Genomic DNA, 22,338 nt, shown 5'->3' with positions numbered 1-22,338 from the left:
AACGTTGTAAATGAAATATTATAAAATATGCTGGCACTGATACAGATTCTTTTTCCTAATGACTGACTAGCAAAAAGATTAATAATGATTTTTTTCCTCTTGTGTATACTGAATCCGCCCTCCACATTAACCTGAGTTAGACGCACACAGCCGGAGAAAAGATGCACCTCATGCTTTCCCCCCATGAAACCCACCCCCTTCCCCCGCTCTTCACCCTTTCCTTGCTCTGTAGTCGAAGGAAGCAGCGTGGGGGCGAGAGGTGGTGGGTAAACAGTGGTTCTGCAAAGTGCTTTTTCCCGGCCTGTGTATACCTGCGTAATAGAGGCAGTAATGGAGTTTGTTCAGGCTAAGGTAATCCTGGAGCTGTGAGCTCAGCATCTGGTGCTGTTTCTCTCTGACGCTGTTTTGTTCCACAGCAGGTCCTGATGTTGTTGTAGCTGTCACTGTAACTGTCCCACACAAGCCATTTGGGAGTAAAGCAATGGGTGTCTGCATTTCTGTGAATGTGTATTTTCTGTTGAAAAAAAATGTGCTTATCAAAAGTGGATGTGTGTGTACAGTATATCTGTGTGCACCCCCCCCCCCCCCCCCCCCTCCTCCCCAAAAAGAAGGAAATAAAAAAATGCATAGAGATAAAGTGAGGTTCTGCTGACGGATGTGTGCATCTGGATCTGTGCTGAAAAATACATGTGTGTGTCTGAGTGTAGCGACAGAGCGGGAAAAGAATCTAAAGAATATGTGTTTGGATGTTATAGCTCACCTTTGGGAGGTGGGATAAGAACAGGGCTGACGGCTAGGAATGAATTTACGAGGCTCGATCTCCCAGAAACAATTTCTTTATGTGGGTTACACACATTTAGAGTGGCTACTTGTCCCCCCCCCTGGGCCTCAGCTCACCACACACAGCTACTGGAGATGGCCAATGAAATACAGAACACTCTTTTATAGGACACATGCTTTTTATTTATTTTTATTTAGCCCCTGTAGCTTTCTTTTCTCTCTCGCTCTGTCTAGGTCTCTGTCTTACTCCTTCCTGTTTCTCAGTCTTGTTCACCCCCCCTCCCATCTCTCCTATTCTCTTCTCATCGCACGCAGCTACGAATGAAAACGAGATCACCTTTTATAGGCCGCATAGTGTATTTTTTGTTTCCTCTGGTTGATCTCTTTGTCTTTATTAGAACTATCTCTCTTTTCCAATCTCTCTCTCTCTCTCCGGATAACAGCTCTGACATTATTCCCATGGCCCAGAGGATTTATTGGTAGAAGTCAGAAAACTACAGGAAAGGGTAGAGTGTGTGTTAAAGGTGCAGAGGGAGACATAAAATTGTGGGATGTAGAAACATGAAAGCATCTGTATGTATCTGCTTTTGGTCATGAGGCTGCAGGAAGTCGGGGTGAAAATGGTCCAATCTGACCAAGTCCTGCAGTCTGCAATCACCTCAGGCACGTCTGTGACAGGAGTCTGCTGGAGCACTGTGTTCATGTCCGATACCATGAGTCATATTCTAGCAACATTCAGTTATGAATTTATAAAATACTAAAAAAGGAGTAAAATCAGGACACCGATTTTTTGTTTTTTTGGTAAAGCAGTGCATTATTCCCTACATTAATCTTCATACTGAGCCATTCATTTTTCCTGAAGCACATATACACTGGGGTTCTGCTGTGGTGTAGGAGTTAAGATGGCAACCATGACCTTTGTTGCATCTCTGGCCCACTAATTAAGACATAAAATGCAAAACACGCAAACATACACATTTTTATATTTGCATATGCACACACAAACAAGCGAGGTCAGTCTAAACAGTGTGACTGTGAAAACGCATTTGTTTTCCCAACCAATGAATAATCAAGTGCACGGAGACTAAACTTAATATAACCTTGAACCCAGAACCAAACCATTTAACTCACCAGGAACGATATTCTCAGGGCAAACATCTGGTACTTTGTAACGTCATGGAAGAGACTCCCTCTCTCTCTGTCTCTCCCTCTCTCTCCCTCTCTCTCCCTCTCTCTCCCTCACATTAAATGGGATATAATGTGATTCATCCAAGATGGAAATTCATATTAAGTAATTTGAGCATGCTCTGCAGCCTGTAGCAGGATGTAGGCTGTAGTAACTAAATGTTTCCTAAATGACTAAGCAAAACATATCTGCACTTACATTGTTTTGGGGGGTTTCTGTGCAAAGACTGTATAGAAAAGTTGCACATAGCCCCTGTGGCAGGGGTGGGCAATTCCTTTTTCCAAGAGGCTGGATGCCAAACTGGGACAGTTATGAAGACACGCACCAATAAGCTTATAGAGAGTTAAAATTATTAGTGAGCAGAACCGAGTTTAGTTTATTGGTGTGTCCCTCCACAATAGCTCCAGTTTTTCATGTGACCCTTTGGGAAAATGAATTGTCCACATCTGCTCTGTAGCATCAGCCATTTGTTTGTATTCTTACGTGATCTAAATAAACACTGGAGAGTTAGATTAGCAGCTTTCATTATTTCATTAGAAAGGTCCATCTATAGATTACATATTTACATCAGACAGACACCTAAACTGAAGCACAGACTCTTTTTACTCCGGGTTGGTGATCCATGATGCATCAACACCAGAAAATTGGTCAAGAGGTCCAGTCCAGCGACTTAGATTATCTAAAATGAGACCCAGCAGGCAGCCAGTGGCTACAGATGCCTTTGTCAGCATCTTCCTGCCAGTCAGAGCTGCCATACATCTAAGTTTAAGCCTTGATTGAGTATCTGGAGAAGGAAATTAGTCGGGGAGACCAAAATCATGCTCTAAAATCGAAAGTCTGTTGGGATGGGCTTACATCTGTAGCTAGTCTCATGTGCCATTTTTGGGACTTATGTAGCCCTGAAGGTACTTGGTTACAGTTCTTCTATTTTAGATTCATAAATCCAAACAAAATGCATTCCTTGAAGTGACAACCAGAACAAAAATCCCACCTCTTTTAACTTCATTCTGCTCTGTCTTCATTTTTCTTTAGTTTTCCTCATTTCTATCTTTCATTTCTCTGCAGTTAGTAAAGTGAGTAGAAGCCCAGAATATTTTGTGACTAAACTTTTCATGTTAACAAAGTTCACTAGTGCCTAAAGTTTTGGGGTCACTTAGAAATGTCTTTGCTTTTGAAAGAGGAACACATTTGTTTTTGATTAAAACTGATTATGAATTTGCAAATAACAAGCAAATAATGATGATTAATGAGAGATTTTTTTCTAAATTGTTTATTTTTAAGGCATGTAGGTGTGCAGAGGCCCCTTTTCAGCAACCATCACACCTGTGACGGCGTTATCTAATACAAGAAAAACTCATCAATATGGGAAAAAAGGGTTTTTTCCAAATATGTAAGCGTCGCTGAATTGCTGATTTAAAGAAGGAAGAAATCTGACTGAGTGTCTGGAGCATTAGCCTTTATGGGTTTAATTAGCCTCATAAAGAGACTGCACATGTTGTGTACTACTCCCGTCACCGAAGAGCACTCACTGAGATCCGAGTGTACACAGCTGAACCAGAGAACAAGTACATCAAAGTCTCCATCTCACCATTTCTCGACTGGGAGCTACATCAACCCACAAAACACTGGGTCTTATAGGCAACGGTGAAGAGGCAACTTCGCAATGACAGGCTTTAAGGTCCAAAGCCAAGTCTGCCAAATCTGTCAGTGGTCAATAAAATGGAAAGCATACTATAAATGCAGATAGCATTTGCGGCCACATTAAGGCCCATCGTTGCCCACAAATTATAGAGCATTCTTGTATCGCTCCATAAACCCCAACAATCCAACCAATCTCCCTTGTTGCTCTTGCTCACCATCACCTCTGTGCAATCTTTCTCCTCCTACCATCAAGTCTTGCTGGCAGTTCTCTTCCTTCTTATTTTCTAACTCCCTCAGTTCCCCTCGGCTCGCCTCCCCTGTGCTCTTCACGGAGGCTTGTGAAAACGGAAGCAGAGAAAGAGACAGCGACAGATGGAGCAGTAACATGTCGAAAATATTCACAGTCGGGATGGCCAGCTTTGTTTAAATTAAACAAGCCTGTGTGCACACAACACTTTATAACCAGGTCTAGGTCATGAAGAGGCTTGAAACCGGCACTACCTTCTTCTTTTTAACAGTGAAGGAAAGAAAAGTAGAGCCTGGAACACCTAACTCACAGTTCTGTTAGACTGATGATTTATGCTGCCATGGTCAATGTAAAGTTTTCATATTCACACATCAGGTGCAGAAGACACCCACCCCTGCATAGCCTCTCAATGTTTAACATGCAAAAGCAGTGGCCTGCATTTCAGTCATGTTAAGCCTACAAACACTCCACACTGAGTGCAACTGTTAAACCAGGAGACATGTAATAGAGAATAATGGGGGATAGAGAATAAGGAAAGCATAAAGGTTCCTTATCAGCTCTTTTTCTTTAAGAATGCCACCTCTTACTTTAATTTATCACTTATTTGGCACATGTGGATCCAGCTAATAGGATCAATCACAAAAAAATAATCATCGTGAAGTGACAACCACCACACGGCAGGTCTGCCTAAAATAGCGCACAGAATCCGTCAATGCCCGCATACGCACAGCTTTACCTGAGCGCCCTTGTGCGTGCGTGCGCATACGTATGCGTGCGTGTGCGTGTGTGTGTGTGTGTGTGTGTGTGTGTGTGTGTGTGTGTGTGAGAGAGAGAGAGAGAGAGAGAGAGGTTCTATAGGCTGTGCAATATCTGAAACAACCGCAATCATTTGTCTTTGCTATAAAATCACAACCGCGTGAATAAAACTGACACCAAAGCAGACCAGGCTGACGGGTGGCGCAACTAGAAATCATTTTCACAACTCTAATGCCTTCCTAAAATCCAATCCCTTTCTATTTCTTTACAAATGGAGCGGATGAAGTGTAATCCATTTCGTGCGTAAATGGTTTTCTAAGGCGTGCTAACCAGTAGACTGACACGGCTGCATCCGTGCATGTCAGGTGGGTTAGTAATTGACTTTTTTTGTTTTTTGTCTTTTTTTATCACGCTCACTTCTCCTGCTGTTAACTAAAGGCGCGTTAAAACCGTGAGGGACACCGAGCAGCTCCGCCCAGGTGTAAAGGCGACCCTGTGACCCATACCTGTTGGTGCGGTGTGGTCTTGTTCTGTTAGCCCAGCAGGTGAACCTCTCTCCTCATAGCCGCTCCGCTATCCGAGACAGAGAAGAGACTCGCATCCCCACTCCACTAGCGGAAAACAGCTCCTCTGTGACACCGGCCGCTCAGTTCGACTGGAGCGGAAAAGTTATACCATACCATCCACCTCCGAAGCCGGGTAGCAGACACACACAAAAAAGGAGCCGGTTGCAGATGTGACCTTCTGGGGTGGTGCTCCTGCTACTACTCCTGTGCAAGGAAAGGTCTCCTGAAAGTTCCGCTCCTGTCCTCCGCTTTTGCACAGAAACTTAGTTATTAAGCCATGTCACGAAGGAAGAAACAGCCAGTTTGGAAACCTGGCTTCTGTTTTGCAGCAGCAGTCTCCTTCTTTTTCTCCTCTTTAAACCATGTAGTGTGAAAGCAGCCCAGTGGCGGGACAGAGATGCGTTGCGGCCGGGGAGTCACGCAGACTGTTACTGCGCTCCTGCTTGTCCGCCAGGAAGATGGAGAGGATTGCCTTTAGAGTGTAAAACTCTGAAGCGGAGCAGCGCCCCCTAGCGGTTTAGTTTGGGAAGAACCGCTCACCAATGTGCGGGCAACAAATGTAAATGATACTGTACAGTAATGTGGAGAAGGGCCATATGGGCTGCGCCAAGACATGTTGGATATGTGATATTAGTGGTTTATTGCTGGCAGTGAAACAGAAAGAAGCATCAGCCAGCGTCCTGACACAAAACACATGCACACAATGCACACGTGCAGTCAGACAACATCAGATGTATCAGCAAAAATGTTTGTGTCACTTCATGAAGGACAAAACAATATTATTGTCTCAGTGTGTGTGTCTATGTTTCTGTCTGTATCTGTGTGTGCACACGCGCCCCTCTCTCAACGGTGAGAGGTTCAAATTAAATTGAACTCACTTTAGCTGAGCTACGGGCATTTCCCAGTAGACTACACCAAAAGGAGCGAAGGGGTGATCGACACCGTACCGTCCAAATTGACCGGCCTCTCTGCCTGAGCGAGTGTGTGTCTGTGTGCGTCTTTATGTGTGTTCCGTTGCCCGAAATGACCTGAACTGCCAAAAGAAGTTTACTCACAACAAATGACTTTGTCCAGACTCAGTCACTCTGACCAGTGCAGTTCATTTGAGGAAGTAGTCCCCACTGGCCCTCTAAAGTGTGACTGTGCATGTGTACAGTATGTGTGTGTCACAAAGTGTGCAGTTTCCCCTCTGGTGGCAGGAGAAACAGATAGACAGTAATAGGTATTAAGGACACAGAAATCAGGCGGCGGAGAAACCTGGTAGTAAAACTCTACACTCGCACAAACACTTAGTGAGACAAAGTACAACTGAAGTTCTGGTGGTGGTGTGTACTTTATATTGGAGTGAGCATACAAGTGTGTGCGAGATGTAATCGAGGTGATGATGTATGGCTGCACACATGGATGACAGGGTAATTGATCCATAGTGGGGGTGTGATTGTGCACGTGTGCACGTGGGGAGGCCTGCTGCCAGTCATATATCATTTCACCCAGTGAGCTAATCTGTTACGCTGACAAAGAGTTCAGATTACTGATCTGCTCTCCTTTCTGGTCACCCTCCTGAACCTTCAACACTCCTCTCCCCTCCTTTTATTTCCTCGCCTCTTTTTAACTTTTGTTTTTATCGCTCATTCTTTAATCCTCCCCTTGTATGCTAGCTTCTTAATTCTCATTCTCCCTCTGTCTCTTTGTTCCTCTCTTCTTCTCTCTTGCTCGCTAAAGTAACACGGGTGAATCACGGGGAACCTGGAAAGCCCAACCATGGGATTTGTCTTCTGTACTGCGTTCTGGCAGCATAGTTAAACTCAGCATGTGGTTGTTCACAGAATACTCGCTTTCCTTTACATATCACATGACAGCCTTGAAGTTGCATGTTGTGAGTGTACGAGGCATGAAACATGCGAGCACACACATACACAGTCACGTGGACATGATAATCGAGCAGCTCCAAACAGTCTAATCGTATTCATTTGTCATACTTTTCCTTCTATCAGCTCAGTGAAACAGCTGAAAAGAAGACAAATCCTGCAGGACCAGCAGATAATCCTCGCAGACATGAGGCGTTTGCCACATGGCTCTGTACTGCTCATAATCATCAGAGCAATAATTATAGTCGGCAGTGTCCCGTTTGGCACTTATCACTTGTAAGACCTCACAGTAAAGAAAATGTATTTTTTTACGATGATTTTAAAGACGATTTTATTGTTCATAAGCTGTTTGTCTCTCTGCTTCTCAACGTCCTGCGTATGTCTGTGGCTTGCAGCCTTCAGCTAATTGGGTCCAGCAGAAGAAGTGGATCTTTAGAGTATTTATAATTCATAACAGTGTACAATTCAAAAAAGTATAGTTAAAAAATGGTCATTTAATGCGATAAACCTACAGAGAATTATTTCCTGAAGCCATAGGTTGCCTGTTTCCAACAGTTTTGACCGGCCTGCAGCTTTGGTTTCCTTTCACTGCAGCTCAGCACCAAACTGCAGATAAAAGAGCAACTGTCTGGTGAGCAAAGTGAAGCTTTTATTTGCCAAGGAACCAAATCATGAGAGCAACCTGAGTTATCTTTTTTTTTAATCGACATTTCTGCGTGTGCTCTGACCTTTGCTCTTCTTTAGATCTTTTTTCAGCCTCTGTGTGTTTCTTGCCCTGACTTTAGCTACTCCACCCGTGTGTAGCTGTCCTCCCTTTGAGTGTTTTTAGTTTGTTTCCCCCTCTCTGCCACGTCGACTTGTATCATGGGTCATTACACTCGTCTATTACTGTAAGTCTTCCTGTGTGCCTGGCACTGCCTGTTTTGCTGCTTTTATTTGTGTTTTATTTGTTTGTAGTTTCAAGTCTGTTTATTTTAAACTCTCTTCCTTTGTCCTCTGTGTCCACCTACAGATCATTACAGATGTTTCCTCTGGATTTGGTAAAGACCAGTATAAAAGTACGACATTTTCCACAATGATACAAACACAACTCCTAATGTGAATGATACTATCGCTCCTTAGTGGACAAACAAGCAATTAATGGTTGGCTCTGTCAAGTTAAAAGCATCTGATATGATGCTAGTTAATATAAAATGTGGCTAAAAGAAAGTTCAAAGGAATGATGGAACAGGTTACTCCATGCATGGCTGTAGCTTATTTAAGTTGACCAGTTTTAGGGCATCAGTGAAAGTTTGTGAAAGAAAAACACTACGGTGCATCGATCTATGTCAAGGAAGACTGTTTAACAGAATCAGATCAGACTGCTGACACCATCTGTTACATATTCTGTCATCACAAAGTGGATTACATCTTATGCATCTATAAAGTTCACTTCTTTACAGTAAAATGAAGGTTAAAGCTTTATGTTTGTACTTCTGTGCAAGATTCAAAGCCCTGCCAGATGACTCTTACTACCACTACTGAGTGCTGAGTGCATCCTTCATATGGAATAAACACTCATGCACATACACAAAATTGTCTTCTGTGTTGCACTGGCAGGCAGTCATGCCAGCATTAGCATATGAAAGACAGCAGCTGGAAGGTGTCTCTGTCGCAGTTGTTCTTACTTGCTGTGGTATCTATTTTGATGGCTGTTTTTCTGTGTTCTTGCTGTCCCTCCTTAGGTCCATCACTCATACTCTTCCTTTCCTCCAAAGATGACTTTCCACAGTCCCACATGAGCGTAATCTCCATAGAGCATATTTGCATTATTTCTGGACACTCCAAATATGCCGTTTTGTCTGCACAAAAAAATCGAGTTATGCTGACTTTCAGGAATCTTCCTGTAATCCAGAAATCTGTGCATTCAAACTGAAAATGCTGAAGAATCTTTTTTCCACCCGTTTTTTTCTTACCCCTAGCAGCGCTTTTACATCTCAGAAAACTAAGAATTGTAGCGTAAAAAAGTTTCAGCAAATCACTTATCACAGACAGAGCTGCCCTCAGCAGAGGAGCCTTTATCTCAGAGCGCAGCAGGGCGCATCTTACTAACTCAACCCTTTCTCCTCTTGTCTGTTACGCTCGTTCACTCAAAGGTGTAAATGTTCAAACAGACTAATTCCTTCAAAGCTATGAAGAGCATGAAAGACCAGTCTCCACCCTCATTCCTAATTGATGGCCTCACATCGCAGCATGAACGCTGGATAAGTCTAGCTCATTAGCGGTAACTACACTACAGTTAGCTCCATTAAAATTACATTACAGACATTCTAGACACACCTTATTCTGATCCCCTTTCACTCTGCTTCATTCACTTAAAATGTCATTTACAGTAGATGTGCAATGTGAGTGAGCAGAATGAGCTTATTTCACTAAGAGCAGAAGAATAACCTCATTGTTAGTCATAGGCTACAGCATCTTTCTGTAATAAATACAGTTAAAAACACCATAAATACAAACAAGAATGTTTTTTAATTCCATTCATTTGTCTTTATGAATATGCAATCCACTTATTAGAGTAATTGTCCTTAGAGGGTGTGGGGTTAGTGGGGTTAATTAAAAAAACAGCCACTAATGTGAAATCACCGTGTGATACTCGCACTTTATTATCACCTCCAGCTCTCCTCCACACGGCTCTTTTTCCATCAGGAATTTTTTTCAACTCACGTTCGCTGACCATTCAGGCCATACAGTGCTGTTGCTCATATTGTGCTTTTCTCCTGGGAAAGCCAGTAAATGCTAGCATGTGACCTCAGGCAGTTTCTGAACCCCAGCCTTTAGATCAACATGACATGATGAATGACAACATTTCACTGATGTTATGGCAGCACCTGGAGATCCTCCCTGTAGAGCTGCAGGATGCTGCATCAGAAAAGGACACCTGTGATGCTGGCCTGTGCTCTTTCCACTGCATTTCTTGCTGCAGCGGGCAAAAATGTACAGGAGACAAAAAGAAATGGACAGCTATCAGTGAACGAGAGCCTAATAGAGGCTGAATATGAATCACGGCTGAATTTTGCATTTACATGGAATTGAAACCTTGACTGAAGGTTAGAGAGATTTTAACAAGTTTATTCACATCCAAAAGCAAAGGATTGAAAAGAATGAAAAAAAAATGAATTATTGAAATGACAAAGAAGCTGCTTTGCAAGATTTTAAATGCAGGAACCATGAAGTCTAGATGTTTTTTTAATCAAATCTTTTTTTCAGCTCTATTAAATTTACAAAATATTGCCTGTTCTCTGCACATATTTCCACGAGAAAATCACAACATTAAAAGTAACTAGCAACTAATACTCTGAGGGGAAAGGTTAAATCTTTTACTCTGAGTGTAGTGCGTCAGAAAATGGAAATATTAAACTAAAGTACATGTTCAGCTAAACTGAACAGATGGTTTTGTTTGAGGCGCTCAGATCTCTGAGAAGCTTTATCACACTGAAAGTCACAAGTGAAAAATGGTTGTGCACTTGGGAAGATTGAGAAGATTGTGTACTTTTTGATGTATAAATTTGCAAATCAAGAGCAGGCATGGTAGTTTATTGCTGGAGACCCAAGTGCAGGGCTAGATTGCAACACACAGAGTGGCTAATCTGCACAGCCAAGCTTTGAATAGGCACACGCTCTGAAGGGCTGAAAAGGCTGTAATGAAGTTTGGACCCAAAGGCAGATACAATGGACAACTGTTTCTTCTCAGGCGTCTCAGGAAAGGAATCTTAATGAACAAAGCTGTACTGATCCAAGAGCACAGATAGCTGGAGATATATGTAAGAACTGGATTAATATGAGGAGGGAAAAGAACATAAGCAACAACATGGAAGCCAGTTGACCACTATGAGGCAGAAGACAACCTGGCAAAGAGTAGAAGCTTGAGCTGGTCTTAAATACCGGTCGGTGTTTGCTCTCTGATGATCTGCAGGTGAGGCGAGACTAGAGTGAGAAACCTAGACCCAAGGGACAGGATGGAAAAATACACCACAACCTGACACTCAACCTGAACCATGACACAAATATACACACAGCAAGTGTGTCCTTATAACTGCGTCACTTCAAAACATTCAATTTATATGTGCCTGTATATTTGCTCCTATAAAAACATTAGTAACACACACATTATTAATTTTGAGCCTCATTTCCATTGCCTGTCGAACACACCTTCTCCTTTTAGCTCAGGTTTTGGTCTCCACCAAGTCTTGGAAAGCATCTATCTCTGAAATACAGGAAGTTCGGAAACTCATTAATCGTCTTGCTAAAATAGCTCTTTTATTTTTTCTGAAGGCCAGTAGAAGAATTATGAGAAAATAATGCACTTAAGATACAACAATGCAAATAAATCATTTGGACAATCTTTCTATGGTATCATCACTACAAATGGCATCTGGTTCATTACCTGTAGATTCAGCCACTCTTATATTTATTACAATTACTGATGCAGCTTTTCATACATGGATTTCATGGATAGACTCTTTCTGTTGTAGCCTGGAATCAGTGAAAGTGCTGATTTGGTTTGGTTTGCCTTCTGCTAGCTATCTACTCCTATTATCTCCAACTAGATGATGTCAAAGGACTAAGAAACCACAATCCATAATAAAATCCAGTTTTATACATATGCTGTAACCTTTCCATGTTCCAGACTTTGATAAGCACAACAAACAGATCATTGTATTTCTAGGGAGGGAATAAAGAGAGCTGTGGCATCACTTGATGTTGTTTTCTCTTCTGTTCTGGTGCTGGTAGCATGCAGGGACAGTTTGTCCTCTACAGAAATAAAACAGCATTCATTTCTGTGTCCTTAAACAGAAGGCTCTTTGACGGATGAGCCAGATCTGGAGTAGTTTGATGTTTTCTAAGAATGAGCATAAAAAAGACGTTAGTCCACATTCTGTTTCCAACATGCAGTTTGCAATCATTCATTTTTAACCAATCTCCTTTTGCCTTAATCGGGTATTTTATTTTTTGGCCACATGCCATCAGGTAAGTAGTAACAATAATGAATACAACATGATATAACTGTACTTTTAAAGTTACAGTGTGTAAAATCTCACTGCTAGATTGCAGATTACAATCAGCTGAATTCAGTTTTTTTACCCCTCACAATTCAAGTCCATAATCCTTCAGTGGCCAATCATGTCTTAAACATGAACTCTAGACTGTACCTTGACTGGCCAGCATGTTCATTCTACTGTTTGTGTAAAAAACCCAAAAATAAACATAATAATTTATGCACACTATAAGAAAAAATTAACGTGTCAATTAAATATTTTGCATTATTTCATGTTTTTTATCGCTTAAACAACAAAAGGACTCACACTTCATCTGAGTTCATCCAGATACCAGACAGTTGCCTTTTGCTGTCTGGACAGTCTGTCAGTCCACTGTTTACGCCGTGCCCAGTGAGAAACTTGAACATCTATCGCCACATTTCTACGGCTCTGTAGCATTCAAACAGTCAAGTCGAGAAGACAATGCCTGGTCATTGCTCTGCATTAAGGCTTATTTAGTAAATCTCAAATACACAGCAGAGGCAGGACAGATCAAAAGTTTGACAGTTTCATAACTCATAACTCAACTTAAGTTGGTGTTAAATCCAGAGAAATCCAAGTTCATGTTATTCTCAAATGGCAAAGAGTTGTTAGCTACGTCTCCTAAGATTAAAACAATTCAAGGATCTGAAATTGAAATGGTCACATCTTACAAGTATCTAGGGATCATTATAGATCAGAATTTGTCATTTAGGACTCACATTCAAAGGCTTGTGTCGAAGTTAAAACTAAAACTAGGTTACTTTTTTAGAAACCAATCCTGTTTCTCCCTCCAAGTGAGAAAACATTTGATTCGTGCAACCTTTTTACCTTTATTGGATTATGGTGACCTGCTTTTTATGAATGCACCTGCCCACTACCTAAAGAGCTTGGATACTGTGTACCATTGTGCTTTACGTTTTATTACTGGCTATGGAAATCATGTACATCATTGTTCTTTGTATGCTGCTGCTAAATGTCCATCTTTGCATATTCGCAGACTCTCCCATTGGTTGATCTTTATCTATAAATCTCTCCTTGGGCTGGTTCCATCTTATTTATGTGTTTATATGTGTAAAAACCACAACCAATACAGCCTTCGCTCGAACAAAATCATACAACTGATTGTCCCAAAAATCAGAACAGAATTGGGGAAAAGGGCTTTTATATACGCTGCCCCTGCTTCCTGGAATAATCTGCAGAAGGAACTGAAATGATCAGAATTGGTTACCTTGGGAGAGTTTAAGTCTGTTTTAAAGGAACGAGAGAATAACTCTTTTACTCAGTGTGATTGTTTTTAATGTACTCTTAATTTGATCTGTTATTGTATATTTTACACATGTTTGTATGGGATATTGTATTTGTTTTAAATGTTATATACCTATGTGGTATGTGACTTTTGTTGCCATGATGCCAGGTCTCTCTTGGAAATGAGATTTTTACCTGGATAAATAAGGGATAAAAAATAAAAAAAAAAGTTTGACAGTTTCCTAAACTGTTTGCTGTCATCTTGGATTGTTTAGTCAGGGTTGGTGGGGCTGCTCCCACTTTCTGAGTTGTCGATCCTAATTAAAAGAAATTGAAAATTCTGAAATTCCAAAAATGCAAACTGGGAATTCAGAAAATCTGACTGCTGACTTAATCTGGAACAACCTAAATTTACTTGGGGGAGAGCTGTAAAACCTTATGAAAGAGGTGCGATATGAATCAGTGAGTCAATGAAGTTCACTTTAGCTTGATGACAGCATACTGAGGTGAGTTGTTGAACTTTTCTGCTGTCAGCCTCTGTTAGTGAAACTTTCTTAGAAGATATTGTTGGACTTGGATACTTAGCAAATAAACTTTTATATGAAGTGAGGATGTCATCAAACTGTTTATCAGATGGAAAGCATGATTTTTTTGGACAATTGAGCTTAACATAGCGTTATCTTATAAATAACTAGTGTTGTTATTGTTTAGCTGGCATTTTGTTCGCTATTCCGACACAGGAGGGTCGTACGTCTGCGAGACTTGACACGAGGAAGAACCGGATAACGTTTTATTCAGAGGTTGTCTCTTTCCTGACGTTTTTGCTTCATTGTTGAAGGAGACTCAAACATAAAACATGTTTCCTCATACTTTATCTTGATTCTGCAGCTGCATAAATAAGTTACATTTTTGCCTCCACAACATGTGAACAAGTTCTCTCCTCCACCTTTGGCGTAGTATGTATGTGGCAGGGTGGTGGGACACCATTACAGTCTCCACAAACCGGCGCCTGATCCTATGTATTTTTAATGGATTAATTCATAGTTTATGAGAATCCATCAGTTTAATGGAAGATGTAATTACATACAAATTAATGTATATTTATGACTACAGTATTTTTTTCCCATTAATCCAACTCCAAATGATTTACTGTACCTTTAAGTTAATTTGGTCAACCAGTAATCAACAAGTGTTTTCATTACAGTAAATACACTACTGAGAAACGTTCAGTAACATTGCAGTTGTGTTTCTGACTACCTGGTAAATCTAATGTATTCACCCTTTGGCTTTCTGTTTGACCTCAACTAATTCCCAACGATAATACTAAGCCCTTCTGTTGCTACAGCAAATGCTTTGATATCTTTATCACCTGGTTGTTATCTGTGTGTCTTCCATTTATATCTGGGCAAGTAGGTTGCAGCGGCTTTTAAGCCCCTTTTCTGTTGAGAATACCTAACTGATGTGTCTGAAAACAATATTATTAGAGCCATCAGAGTAAACAACTGGTTCAAACTCACTCTAAATCCCTGTAGGAGAACTGTGCAATTATTTAATAATTTTCTGTAGGTGCCTAATTGTCTCTGGATTGATGTTTTGATAGATTGCTAACATAAAACTGTGGATAATTGCTGCCTTACCTCTATCAACCATGATAAGGATGACACAAAACAATGACATGTTTGAGTTTAGGAATTAGGCGACACCATTTTTGGAAGCACCCCGGCTCCTCTAGAAAAAGGGTGTGACTCAGTGTGATGAGCCTTTAATTTATCGGATACCCATGTGTGGATGGGAGTCAGTTATCCCATACATGTGTGATGATATGCACACCAGCTGGAAAGCTCTCGCAGTGCAACAAGAGATGATGCAACGAGACTCGTTTCCATGACTTTTTAAAATATTCAGTGATCAAGGTGGAGATTATGTCACAACTTTATGAGCCATTCTGGCCCTCACAGTGCCTGTGAAATCCCAAACACACATACATTTGAAGAAAGGTTGCTTTTAAAACTACAGAGGATCAGTAATGTGGAAAACAGAAATTATGTCTGAGAGATGTCTTAGCTTCATTCTTGATAAATAAAAAAAACCTTAGGAAAACTCCTCTCCTGTCATTTGCCTAGTTTACACTTGTATTCGGTCTCTCAGCTTCCCTCATCTGAGCAGCAGGCCGTGGGGTCATGTTTACACAATGACATACAGGCGATATAAAGCAACAGCCACTCATAATCCAAAAGCTTTCCAGCAAAAATAGTGCCCATAAAAATCTGGGATTATGTTGTTTTGCACTACCGGTTCAGGGACAGGAAATCTCGTGCTCCTTCTCTCAATCTTTTTTAATCCTCTCTAGTTCTCAGTTGTTTTTTTGTCTTTCTCTCTCACAGCCTTATTCTCCCTCTTTCCTCCTCTAAATCTCATAAACAGCTTTAGTTCTTATCAGGATGGGATCAGACAGAAAGGGCTCAATTTGGAGGTTGAAGAGAAAAGTTTTCTGCAGATGCATATATATATATATACGTGTATTATTGTTCCAGAATGTTCTTCCACTTGAATTGAAAAGTATTAAAAGATATTGTGCCCATAACCCATCGTTGGATTTAACACCCTGGTACACTGTGGCCCTGTGTATATAAGCTGGATTAGAGGGTCTGACACAAACACAAGCAGGGACGCGCCCCTTTGGCTTTACATATTTGAGCAGCACAGCTGGATATCTGGCCCAAGTGAAATAGGATAAAACTTCTATTGTCTCCTCAATTCCTCGTTTTTATGTTGCGCTGCTCTCATCCTCGTAAATCCTTACAAGAGGGTGGCAATCTTTTTTAACCCCTCCCAACAAGGAGTTTGTCCGTCCTGGATTCACGTTCGCACAGGTTTAAATTGCCTGATAGTCACACAACATCCCATTCATACAGATGTGTTCTGCAGGGACATCACTGTGCAAAGCACGACCACTGAAACAATCTAGTCTGTTTGTGTACGCCGCCAGTGGGGCTACACTGAATTCATTCATCCATCTCAGCCCCCGCTCTTCCACCTGCTCACCCCTCTTCTCTCTGACCTCCTCATTTCCCCCTGATGACAAGATCTGCTAATGATTAATGATAAGCTGCGCAGACCATTGGTTGCAATTTGGGAGCATTTTATATGAGAGGCAGCAGGGGGAATTTTTACCCACTCTTTCTGGGTTCCCAGCAGTGTCTTTTACTCAACTGACTCCAGCTTACTGAGGAAAAGACACCAGAGGGAGCCAAGATAAAAGACACTTTAGAGAGGAAAGAACCAGCGAGCCCACATTCACTGCTACTAATAGCAGTATTTTGAAGAAAAGTCAGCTCTAAGCAGGAGTAGGAGGAGGCAGACGAGATCGGTGGTTAAAAATGTCATCTTACAGAGAAATACAATCCCTTTCTGTCGAATCTGGCCCAGTTTAAAAATCCTAAAGTTATCTTCTGAAGGCTTAACTGAACAGGAAAAGTAGGCAGTGGTGGTTCACAGGTTGTCAGTGCAGTTAAATGTAATTCTAATCTCCACACACACACACACACACACACACACACACACACACACACACATATATATATATATATATATATATATATATATATATATATATATATATATATATATATATATATGTGTGTGTGTGTGTGTGTGTGTGTAATGTTAAGCAATCATGAAGAGAAAAATCCATACCGAAGGGCTCAGTTTAATATCTAAATGTTGGAATTGAAGGCCCTCTGGTGGTCAGACCTGTATACACTATTCACTGTTGATGCCATATAGATTTAAAAAAAAGGATCAAATCATAGATGCATGATAAAGTTATTTCATGATAAAGTGTTTTGTTCCACTGAGAGTCTGATAAAGCACATAAAGGATAAAATGTCTTCATAAATATGCACCCAATATTTCCTTTTATTATTGATGTGTCACGTGTATATTCTGATTACTCTGATCAGGTTTTTGGTCTCAAACACTGTGAACAATGTTTGTTTAAATTCCATAGTGAGTCATTTTCACAAATCTGGTTTTGTCTGATCAGAATTGCGAAAAACGAAAATATTTGGTTTATTATCACAAGACACAGTTCAAGTTGTAATGTGCTGCCCCCCTCCCCTCATAGCATTTCTGATAAGCATAGACCAAGATGTGGGCTCACTTTTTCTTCTATCACCATGTCAGGTGGTTGTTTTATGAGATCAGTGGCAGCCAAGCAAAACCATAAAAAGTCGCATCAAACTAGAGCTGATGAAATTCCCGTCTGTCTTTTGTCATCGGTGTGCCTCACTGCTCCGTCTAACACACTGATATACATGCCTGTTGCGCCACGTCTCTAACACCACTGGGTGTCAGTGTGTCCTCACATTTCAGCAGCCATAGAGCCGAAAGGGTGAAGCGAGGACGTCTAGCTGAGCTCCACTCTCATGAGTAAACTTCCCCAGGGACATGTTGGGTGACTCAGTAGTTCACAGCAGCCTCAAGCTTGTTCCCTTGTTTTCTGTGTTCACTGATCCGTGCTGCCCCGCGTGGGAAAAAGATGAGAGATGCCAAGTTTTTGGCTTCACAGAGATTTTCATTGACTTTCAATGTCGTGTCCTGGGGTGAAGGTACTGTATAACCACGATACTGGATTATCTAAGCTTTGATAAATTGATAAAAGAGGCAGTTTAAACAATATCACACAAGCTAATCTCTTAAAATTGCTTTAATAAAAGAGACATGCAAGTAGAAACAAAAAGAAACAAAAAGATATAATCAGAAGCTCTAAAGGTTAAAAAAAAAAAACTCTTACACGCCTACATTTTTATCTGTTTTGTTGGTGCATCAACTTTGTTGATGGCGACTTATTCTTTCTATAATTTTGTATGTCACACACACAGGATACTGCACTGCTCCATGATTTAGTTTTTAGTTTCAAAATATGAGAAAAGTTATACTGCCCAGCATTTATTTGACAGAGCCAAGGACTCTGGAAACATTAGATCATCTTTAATTGCTTTCTTTTTAATAGCAACAAAGTATGAAAAATTATAGCGTGAGAATAATGTGAGCATTTGAAAAGTGGTAAAAGAATCTGCATTACATTTCAGCTCAGTGTTTGGCTATGTTCTCTTCCACTTTAATGTTTGGTTTCATAATTTTCTGTCGTGTCGGCAGCTTAAAACCCAATGAACACTATCTGCTTAGCACACAGATAGCTACTGATTTTCATAGCTTTTAATAAATATGGGATTATTATCACTTTGACCTTCAGCTCAGTCTATTGACCTTACAGGAGACATCAGAGGTCAAATGTGATGTAATTTTTTTAATCTTCAAATGATTCTATTTACATGTGGACATCACACACCACACTTGTAAGAATCATAGCTTCTAACTGTCAATTTTTGACCAATAAATCACTGAGCTGACCGTGAAGACCAGGGTGAATGCAAATTAAATTTGAACATGAGCCCGCTCTACACCCCTACACGGTTTTATCAGAATTCATTCAAAACCCTTTGAGCTCTATTTTGCTTGTAGAAATAATTATAATTATACCTCAGTTTTATATGTGATCATGGCCTTACTGTTAAAGTATTCAACAAGTTACTTTTGCAAATATACATATTTTTAATCATTTGTTCTGACAACTGTATTTATAACATACCTTTTACACTTAGTTCACTTTTCATTTCTCTTATTTCTAAAATCCACTGAATCCAGTCTGGAAGTACATTATGTTTGTGCTTTGTACATCACCAGTACAGTATTAGCATAAACTAAATCATAAAAATTGTACGCGCATAGTTTAATAAATAGCCTTTGGTTGGTTTATTTATATTCCAGTAATTTATTTATAGTTCTTATAGTTTTCTCCTGCAGCATAAACATTGGATTAGTGTTTGTTTTCTATGCATTTCCCCAAACCTGCATACAGCAGGTAATGTATGGGGCTATTAGGGAACAATTTTACTTCATGGTTCTTTTGTTGCTGTGATTCCACTATAGTCACCATCTAATTAAAACTATGTTTCTTACTGTTTGTATTGACATCATATGAACATACAGGAAATGGAACATGAGGATTCTAAATATAAGGTTACTTTTGAACTATTACAAGTAAGGTCGAACTTGCATAAACACATTATAGTTTGGATCCAAATATCACAGCACATTTGACCTTTGATCTACATTTCACATCTACATTTCTTTCAAGTTGACCCCAGAATGCGTTACTTTTACTGTACTATAAACTTTTGCACATATGCAAAATACCATACTGTTCACATAAAAGTATACTGGTCAGAGAGTGAGCTGCCTTGGCGAACGTAAAGAGTGCTTCTTCTTGTTTTTAAAACATGTTTTGTCTTTTTTTTCTCGTTTTTCTTCAGTGTTTTCTGTTTTTCTGCAAAATCGTCGGCTACACTGCCAATCACCTGTGTCCTTTTCATTTAATTCAAATCTTTGCTGTCATATTTTGATTTTTATGGGCACATCGCTGTGAATTACGACTGAACAAAATCTCACAACGTCATAAAATTATTATCACAACCAGATGTTTCCCTCACGAGCTGCTAGAGAGCGAGAAGCAACAGCCACTGCATTTACATTCACCAGGTGGACACTAACATCGCCCCAAATGAATCCAAGCGAATAACAGCATGTCTGCTCATATCGCACCAGCAGATTTACCTTCATCTGATGATATTTCACTGTTATGTTTGAAGCACGGTCCAGCTGGTGGTTAACACAGACTATAAAACTGTATAACGGTGATGTGCTAGCACTGATTAATCTACTATCGGCACTGTTCTGTATGAGTTTACATCTTACAGTTTGCTTCTTCATGCAACATTACAAAGTGTAATTTCATTTAACATTCAAACAGTTCATGACTTGTGTAACTTAGTTCTTGCTGGTACAAGAAAGACTGAAATCTGCATGTAACCTATGGAAGCTGGCTCACGACCCAGAGGGTCAAGTAGACGGTGATGCAACTGTAATAACATAAGACGTGTAATTATCAGTGTCATGACAGCATTTTTGGCCAAATTAATGACCTTTAGTGACAATGTATGAGCTAACTATTAGTACTGTGGTTAGATTTTCCCCTCTGTGTCATTCAGACTGAGCAACAATCTATGCTGGTGATACTGGACACTGCAGATGAAGCTCAGCTCAGGCTTGTTGTTTTATTGTCTGACACAAGATGTGTGTCTTGACTGTTCATCACAAACACACACACAAAAGCAGAAGTTTTCCTTTGGCTTTTCTTTCACTCCCTTTCCAATCCAAATTTATTTAACGCACATTTAAAGACGACACGTTGGAATCACACACACACACACACACACACACACACACACACACACACACACACACACACACACACACCAGCCTAACATGTGGAGGTAACTCACATGTGGAGATTTACACCAGTGTAAAGGGCATTAAGATTACCATTAAGTGTCTGACACACTCTGGGATCATTGCTCAGAATGTCCTTTAATGTAATTGTTTTTACTTTTTTCTGTATTTTGGTCAGACTCAGCAGTGGCATTAAATCCTAGAAACACCAATTATAATCCATACCACTGAACAGTGATTATTTCGGGTCCATAACAACAACGAATACTCAATATTTATTTTATTGCAGCCAGCAGACCCTGCCGGTGTTTAGAGAACAGAGTTTTTATAGCCTTGTTGTTAATGTTGACATGTTTTATTTGAGTTGCTGCTAGTTCTTTTTTCTCTCTTTCTTTTCCTTTTTTTGTTTTTTTGCTGTCACATTTAAAAAATGAAGAAGTGCTTCTAGATGCAGACGTCAAAATTCTGTCACGCCTCTGAAGCTTGTCGATGTTGTGACTTTGGCTCTCAGTTGTTAAATGGAGGGTCAGCTATCACGATTAATCCAAAGAAATATGCCTCATGATCTACTGCAAACTATAAAGCTTCTTTCTGTTTTATGGAGCAGTTCATAGTCTGGCAGGGGTATAAAGGTATTTTAAATGTCCAAACTGAGCTCTGTCAAAGCGAATTAACAACACGAACTCACACTAAATAAAAGATCTGAGCAAATTTAGTCACCAGTCAAATGACTTGACTTTAAGTTTTAAAACTGCAAATCTTTGATTCCTTTAGATCCTACCAGACTTTGGGTGTGCCTATTCAAAAAAAAAAAAAAAGGGGGGGGGGGGGGGTGTGCTCTCAGCACTAGACTGCTGCGTCCAAAGCACCATCATCTCAAAAGACATTACGCTACAAGATGAACCATTTAGCATGGGTCATAATAGCAGTTTGTGGAGAAACAGCTGGAGGCAAACATGTAAATCTGTTTGCAGCTTTCCTTTTACAAACTGTGGCTCCATCTCAAATACTCATCTTCCTCATGTAATCACACATCAGCCAGCAGCAGCTCCCCTTCCGGACAACCTACAGAAATAGCATCAGTACTCTGTGGCACGGGGAGGTGCCAATGTGTACCGTTATATTTGAAACTACAGTATGTGGGTATTACCATGGAAACTGCAGAGAGCTGTCCAGATTACATACTGCATCTTGTTGAGGCTTGTGGTTCCAACGTTTCAACAACTAAGACTTTGTTTTTTACACTAATGCACCAGAAATTTGCTTCCAGCTATTTCTCTTTGGGTACCATTAAACTCCCTAATGTGACTTTTAAAGAACTGTTATGATATGATTGTGAGTGCTCATAATAGGCTATTGTGGCTTAATAATGCTCATACTGTAGGTGAAATGTTCACCCTACCCCGGAGCTCGTGCTGTGTTTTCACAGCGTACTGCACCCTGGGGTGAATGAACTTGCGAGGGAATGGCATGTTAAAAAGCTTAAATCCCTCTTGTGTGATTTCCTGTTGCACTGTGGGAGAAAATAACTTGGGTCAAAGTCCATTTTCTTAGACTGCACCAGAGGGGACAGAATAATAATGACAGCAGATTAAAATGAAGACTTAATATATCCATAAAAAACAAACGAGAAAAC

General features: G+C 40.3%; 1 protein-coding gene across 2 annotated transcripts in view; it reads right to left on the bottom strand.

Annotated features, from left to right (window-relative positions):
- Window positions 1–5,641, bottom strand: part of LOC309696275 (chemokine-like protein TAFA-2) — a 94,669-nt gene extending 89,028 nt beyond the window's left edge. The window contains exon 1 of one of the 2 annotated variants that reach the window (XM_082517435.1): window positions 5,117–5,641. The gene's annotated coding sequence lies outside the window, so the exon portion shown is untranslated. Of the gene's footprint in view, window positions 1–3,853; window positions 5,089–5,116 lie in introns of those variants that run through there. The other variant, XM_082517436.1, reaches the window with a different exon arrangement.
- Window positions 5,642–22,338: the final 16,697 nt, after the last annotated feature.

The sequence above is a fragment of the Aulonocara stuartgranti genome (genome assembly GCF_965226115.1).
Source record: "Aulonocara stuartgranti genome assembly, chromosome: 20".
Taxonomy (NCBI): Eukaryota; Metazoa; Chordata; class Actinopteri; order Cichliformes; family Cichlidae; genus Aulonocara; species Aulonocara stuartgranti.
The sequence above is the reverse complement of the archived record's forward strand: the minus strand, read 5'-3'. Positions and strand labels throughout refer to the sequence as shown.